The sequence below is a fragment of the Pan troglodytes genome, chromosome 3 (genome assembly GCF_028858775.2).
Source record: "Pan troglodytes isolate AG18354 chromosome 3, NHGRI_mPanTro3-v2.0_pri, whole genome shotgun sequence".
Classification (NCBI taxonomy): Eukaryota; Metazoa; Chordata; class Mammalia; order Primates; family Hominidae; genus Pan; species Pan troglodytes.
In genome coordinates, this window is record NC_072401.2 from 180,354,769 (window position 1) to 180,362,536 (window position 7,768).

The window sequence follows — 7,768 nt, forward strand, 5'->3', positions numbered from 1 at the left end:
TTAGATTCACTCCTCCATTAATAGACACTTAGGTTAATTCCATATCTTGGCCATTTTAAATAATGCTGCAATGAACAAAGGAGTGCAGGTATTTCTTTGACATACTGATTTCATTTCCTTTGACTGTATTTGCAGATGTAGAATTGCTGATTCATAATGGTAGTTCTATTTTTATTTTTATCTTATTTTTCAACAGTCCTCCATGCTGTTTTATGAAATAGCTGTACTAATTTACATTTTCACCAACAACATGCAAGGGTTTCCTTTTCTCCAGGTAATTGCCAACACTTAATATCTTTAGTCCTTTTATTTTATTCAGAAAACCATGTTTGCCACTAAACAATTTGCCAGTAACTCCAGCTACTTGGAGAAATTTAATTATTTGACTTTCAGTCTTCTTTTTGTTATTTTGTTTTGTTTTGTTTTGTTTTGTTTTGAGACGGAGTCTTGCTCTGTCGCCAGGCTGAAGTGCAGTGGGGCGATCTCAGCTCACTGCAACCTCCGCCTCCCTGGTTCAAGCAATTTCCCCTGCCTCAGCCTCCCAAGTAGCTGAGATTACAGGCACGTGCCACCACGCCCAGCTAATTTTTTGTATTTTAGTAGAGACAGGGTTTCACCATGTTGGCCAAGATGGTCTCGATCTCCTGACCTTGTGATCCGCCCTCCTCAGCCTCCCAAAGTGCTGGGATTACAGGCGTGAGCCACCGCGCCTGGCCCAGTCTTTTTTATAATAGCTATATTAACAGGTGTGAGATCATAATTTATTGTGACTATAATTTGCATTTCCCCAGTGATCAGTGATGTTGAGCATTTTTTCAAATATCTCTTGGCCATTTACGTGTCTTCTTTTGATAGTTGTGCCTATTCTGATCCTTTGCCCATTTTTAATCAGGTTATTTTTTTTCTTGCTATTGAGTTGTTTGAGTTCCTTACATATTTTGAATATTAACCCCTTATCAGATGAATGGTTGGCCAATATTTTCCCTTATCCTATAGGTTGTTTCTTAATTACATTGGTTGTTTTTTATGCTGTGCGGGAGACTTCTATTTTGCTATCATCTCATTTGTGTATTTTGTTTTTGTTGCTTGTGCTTTTGCAGTAATGTCCAAAAATTTATTGCCCAAACCAGTTTGATAAAATTTTTCCTTTTTATTTTCTCCTAGGAGCTTTACAGTGTAGGTTATATTTGTAGTATTTAATCAATGTTGAGTTAAATTTTATATATGATGTGAGATGGGGTATATTTCTATTCTTCTGTATGTAGACATGCAGTTTTCCCAACACCATTTGTGCAAGAGATTGTTCTTTCCCACTTGTATATTCTTGGCATCTTTGTCAAAAAAAATCAATGGGTAGTAAATGCATAAACTTATTTCTGGGACCTCTATTCTGTTCCATTTGTCTGTGTGTCTCTTTTTATGCTAGTACCAGGCTGTCTTGCTTATTATAGATTTATGGTACCTTTTGAAGTCAGGTATTGTGATGCTTCCAGCTTTCTTCTTTTTGCTCAAGATTGCTTTGGCTATTTGAAGTCCTTTTTAGCTCAATAAAAAATTTTTCATTTCTATGAAAATATATCATTGTAGCTTTAAGAGTAATTACACTTGATGTGTTGATTCCTTTGATAGTATGGACACTTTAACAATATTAACTCTTCCAATGCATGAATAGGGGCCACTTTTCTATTCCCTTGTGTCTTCTTCAATTTCTTGTGTCAGTATTTCATAGTATTCAGTGTACATGTCTTTCACCACCTTGGTTAAATTTATTTCTCTGTGGTCTTTCTTCTTATAACTATTGTAAATGGATTTTTTAAAATTTTTTTAAGATAGTTCACTGTTAGTGTATAGAAATGCTACTGATGTTTGTATGTTGACTTTGTGTTCTGCAACTTTAATAAATTGGCTTATTATACTTTAACAGTTTTCTGTTGAAATCTTTAGAGTTGTCTATTTATAAGATCATGTCACCTGCAAACAAGGTCAATTTAGCCTTTTCCTTTCCTATTTGGACGCCTTTTATATCTTTCTCTGGCCTAATTACTTTGTCTAGGACTCCAGCACTATGTTAAATAGAAGTGGTGAGAGCAGACATCCTGTTCTTATTCATGATCTTAGAGAAAAGGTTTTTGACTTTTCACTATTGAGTATGATGTTATCTGTGGGCTTCTCATATATGGTTGTTTTTGTGATAAGATACACTCCTTCTATACCTAAGTTATTGAGAGTTCTTACCATGAAAGAATGTTGAATTGTGTCAAATGCTTTTTCCATATCTATTGAGATGAAGGATATAATTTTTATCTTTCAATCTGCTGTGGTTTATCACTTTTGTTAATTTGCATCTGTTGAATTATTCTTGCATCCCAACAATAAATGCCACTTAATCATGGTGAGTGATCCTTTTAATGTGCTGCTTAATTTGATTTAGTAGTATTTTGTTGAGAATTGTTGCATCTATTTTTATTAGAGATATTGGCCTGTAATTTCCTTTTTTCTAGTATCTTTGTCTAGTTTTGATATTAGGATAATGATAGACTAAGAATAAAAGAGAGAAGACACAAACAAATAAAATTATAAATGAAAGCAAAGATATTACAACTGCAATTACAGAAGTACAAAAGATTACAAGAGTCTAATATGAACAATTATACACTAAAGTTTGGATAACTTGGAAGAAAAAGATAAATTCCTGGGAACATACAAACTACCAAGACTGAATCATGAAGACATAGAAGATCTGAAGAGATCAGTAATGAGTAAGAAAATAGAATCAGTAATAAAAAGCCTCTCATAAAACAAAAGCCCAAAATCTTTATACTGAATTCTACCAAACATTTAGATAAGAACTAATACTATTCCTTCTCAAAGTCTTCCGAAAAATTGTAGAGGAGAGAGTAATAAAAACTCATTTTATCTTTATTTTTTTGCAACCAGCTTGCTTATATAATATTAGGAATTTTGTGTTCAATTTTATAAAGTATGCTGACATGCATTTTACTTATCATTTATGTGTCTGGTATTTCTATCAACGTAATGTTGACTTCATACAAGACTTGCAAAGTCCTCTCCCATTTAAGGAAGAGATTATATGAAATGGTTATTTTTTCTTCCTTAAATTTATCTTAAGTATTTTCCTATAAAATTATCTGGGCCTGAAACTCTATATTTTGTAAATTTTATATTTGGTAAATTTCTACTTTGGTAATGCTTTTAACTTTAAATTCAAGACTATTTATGTTATCTAGCTCTTATGTGAGTTTCAGCAGTCTCTTTTCTTCTAAGAATGGTTACATTTCATCTAAGTTTTCATATGTGGCATAGGGTTGTTTATGACATCCCACTTTTACTCTTTTAATGATTTTGAAATCAGTAGTAATATTCCCTGTTTAATTTCTGATATTGGTCATTTCTCTCTGTCTTTATTCTGGTTTCTAGATCTTTTCTTTATTGTCTTTTTAATCTAAAAAGCAAACAAAAAAGTGGTTCTGTATTACTTAAGTGTATATTATATGTTTCATTTTTTTTAAAAGCTCCCCAGAAGAATGATCTGGGAAAAACTTTCAGAAATATATAATTACGTAATGTACAATAATAAATGATAATATAGCAAAAGTTGTGCAGCTTTTTTGAGTAGCTTTTAAAATGCTTTCTGAGTGTGTGTTTTCATTTTCTGCAAAGTGCTTTATATTTATTTATACAATGAAACACCAACAGCTCAGTAATACCAATAAGAAAAGAAAATTACAAACTTTAAGGTGTGAGCTCAAAGAAATATTGCCAGAATCTGAAACTCCATGAATTTATAATAAAAACTTTTGATTCAATTCGTCTTTTTCTGAAACACCAAAGTTATACAATAAGCAGAAATAGGCTTAGGACAAACTATACATGGGGTTGCATTCTAGTTAACTACTTAGAAAATTAGTCATTATAAGAAATACATCTGTTTTGTTAAAACTGAGTACATAATTAATTGTGAGCCAAAATAAGTGAATATAGAAATACAAAAAGGAATCACTTCATAATTAGTTGCAATGGTAGCAGTGGAGACTACATTTCATGTGGTTTCCCTCCAGAAACCTCACCAGGTTCTCTTGGTAAGGATCTGAGAAAGATCTCCTAGTAGTGCTGACAAGGAATGGGGAAAAATAGTCATTATGAAGCCCCTAAGATATTTCTTTAACACATGCCTACTGTCCAGGAGGCAAGACATCACCAAAGAACAACACTAAAAACTTATCCCCGGTGGGAAGACATATGCTTCTCACTTCAACACCTTCAGCCTTTCTGCCTCACCTAGGGAAGAAAAAAAGTCAAAACAAAAGAACAAAACATGGTCAACAGGGGAGAGAGAGCTAAAGAAACTGACAGGGAATATTTGGCCAGAGAATAGAGTAGAGATAACAACAATAGTTAATGAATTAACATTAAAAAAAAAACTATACCCAAACAGAGGACAAGAAACACTTGTAAAGGCCACATCCCCAAAACACAGCTCCAGTTAGAGACTGAGATTTAATTAGAGGATTACAGAACATGTCCCTTTCTAAGCTCCACCAACACTCTAACAAAAGCCAGTTTAATTACACTGGATTACAGAAGAAGTAGCTGTAAGACAAAGACTCCATCTAAGGAGCAGTACAAAAGGAAACCTCAAAGGCAAGACTGGAGAGAAAAACAGGCACGCTAGCAAAATTTAAGTTCTCTCCTAACTACAGCTACAGTAAACATAAAATACAGTCCACACTTAGCCAGATTAACATATCAATCCTTACACTAGGGACCTATTTACCACAATTCGTATTACCTGATACAACATGTCCAGCTGACAACAGAAAATTACAAGGCATACCAAAGGCAAAAAGAAAAAAAAATAGAAAAGGAAAGCATTCTGAATAGACAAGCAATCATCAAGATCAGAATAGAAAAACACAGATCTTGTATTTATTAGAAAAGATATTTAAAATGATTGTGCTCAATGTATTAAGAGATCTAATGGAAAACTTGTTTTTTCTTATTAAGATATCTAATGGAGTATTTATTTTTCTTACATTAATGTCAGCAGAGAGAGAAGACCTATAAGGAAAAAAAATCAAAAGAAAATCCTGAAATCAAAACTACTGAAATGGAAATTAAGAATGCTCTTAATAGGCTAGCTATGGTTTGAATACGTGTTCCCTTTAAAATCAGCCTTGAAATTTAATTACCAGTGCAACAGTATTTAAGAGGTGGGCCATTAGTGGGTGATGACTCCATGAGGGCCCCATGCTCATGAATGAGATTAGTAACCAAGAAGGGCTGAAGAGATGTTGCTGGGTCCTTTCTGCCCTTTCACCCTTAAGGCCATGTGAAGAAACAGCATTCTTCTTCCCTGGAGGATGCAGCAACAAGGTGCCATCTTTGAAGTGCAGACTTGGCCCTTACTAGACGTTGAACCTGCTACTGCCTTGATCTTGAAATTCCAGCCTCCAGATTTGTGTGAGAAACAAATATCTATTCTTCATACATTACCCAGTCTCAAGTATTTTGTTATAACAGCAGCAAAGGTCTAAGACAAAGCTCATGAAGACTTTCAAGAAAACTGAGGGAAGGATTAATGAGCTTGAAGATAGGTTAATATAACCTGTAACTCAAAGGGAACCAAAGAATGAAGACACAGATCAGGACATCCAAGAACTGCGGAACGATATCAAAAGTTATATCCATATCAAATGCCAGGAAAAGAAAAGATTAAGAATAAGGCAAAATAAATATTTGAAACAGTAATGACTGAGAACTTTCCAAAATTAATATGATACATCAAATCACACATCCAGGATGCTCAGAGAATGCCAGGCAAGATGAATATGAAATACACACATACACACACACACACACACACACACACACACAAACACATACATGTATCTAAGCATAACATCATCAAGCTGCAAAAAAAAAAAAAAAATACAGGGGGAAAATCTTATAGAAAGTTGGGTGCATCTTAACTATAGAGAAGCAAAGATAAGAATGACAATGCACCTCTCAGCAGAAATCATGCAACCAAATAGTCTGGAGTAACGTTTTTAAGTGTTGAAAGAAAAAAAACCTGCCAACTTAGAATAACATACCTAGCAAAATTATCCTTCAAAAGTGAAGAAGAAATAAAGGCTTTTTCAGAAGAACAACTGAAGGAATTCATTACTGGAAGATGTGGACTGTAAAAAATATTAAAAGAAATTCTTTAGGTTAAATAAAGTAATATACATGAGAAACTTGGATTGATGTATAATTTTTAAAAAGTTTTTCTTATCTTAATAGATCGACAAGATAATTATTGACAGCAATAATAGCAACAATAATTAATTCATCATTGCTCAGGGATGTTAGATAAATGGCAGTCAAATCCTCACGCCTATAATCCCAGCACTTTGGGAGGCCGAGACGAGTGGATCACCTGAGGTCAGGAGTTCACAACCAGCATGGCCAACAAGGCGAAACCCCATCTCTACTAAAAATACAAAAATTAGCCAGGCATGGTGGTGGGCACCTATAATCCCCGCTACTCGGGAGGCTGAGGCAGGAGAAATGTTTGAACCTGGGAGGCAGAGGTTGCAGTGAGCTGAGATCAGGCCACTGCACTCCAGCCTGAGTGACAGAACTAGACTTTGTCTCAAAATAAATAAATAAATGGCAGTAAAATTACAAGAAATAAGACAGACGTACTGGTAATACTATGTTATGAGGTATCCCCACTAGGCTCACAGTCATTTTTTTTTTTTTTTTGAAACGGAGTCTCACTCTGTTGCCCAGGCTGGAGTGCAGTGGCACAATCTCGGCTCACTGCAGCCTCTGCATCCCAGATTCAAGCGATTTTCCTGCCTCAGTCTCCTGAGTAGCTAGGACTACAGGCGTGTGCCACCACGCCCGGCTATTTTTTTGTATTTTTAGTAGATACTGGGTTTCACCGTGTTAGCCAGGAGGGTCTTGATCTCCTGACCTCATGATCCGCCCGCCTCAGCCTCCCAAAGTGCTTGGATTACAGGCATGAGCCACCTCTCCTGGCTCATAAGTTTTTATTTGACATTGTACTTGGATTATTTAAACATATATGTTGTAAACCCTAGGGCAACCATTTAAAACGTTTGTGTTAAGTATAAATTAAATGCTGACAGAAAATAAAATTAACAAGTATAACATACTAAATTAAAACCAGAGAAAATAGAAAAGGAGGGAAAAGAAAGAACAAATGTAATGATGATTGAAATTAATGAATAGCTTTCATATATCCTGGAAATATTTTGAATTAATATAAATTTATATATCAGAAAAATGTTTATCCTCAATAGATTGGTTAAATAATAATTAAATAATTTTAGCGTTAAATTGAAGTTGTTTAAATAAAAATGTTTTATATTGTTTAAAAATGTTTTGTAAAATAATGATTATCCTTACAAATAAGGATGTTTATAAAATTAACAACCAAATTTAACAAATTTATTTAAACATGATTTAAGAAAAACATGCTAAATAACCTACAGGCATGAGTGAGTCAGATCTAGATGTACATGGATCAAGAAATTATAGTTTAATCAGTCTTGCATGTAAACACTGTTAGGATTTCCAAGCCATTGTCATATTTAGAGACACACATCAATTAAAGGTTAGTACATAACAGAACGCAACTTGCTGGAACAGATCATGACATTGATAGAGTCATTTTTTTTTGGTAACACTTAACATTGCTTACTTCTGCTTTGTTTTTTTTTAGACAGTGTCTCCCTCT

The 7,768-nt window shown here is 34.1% G+C and overlaps 1 non-coding gene across 1 annotated transcript; it reads right to left on the reverse strand.

The window, feature by feature from the left end:
- Positions 1-313: 313 nt before the first annotated feature.
- On the reverse strand, positions 314-384 carry LOC112209116 (small nucleolar RNA SNORD65). Its single transcript, XR_002943783.1, has one exon. It is a non-coding gene; the product is annotated as a small nucleolar RNA SNORD65 (small nucleolar RNA).
- Between the last annotated feature and the right edge of the window lie 7,384 nt (positions 385-7,768).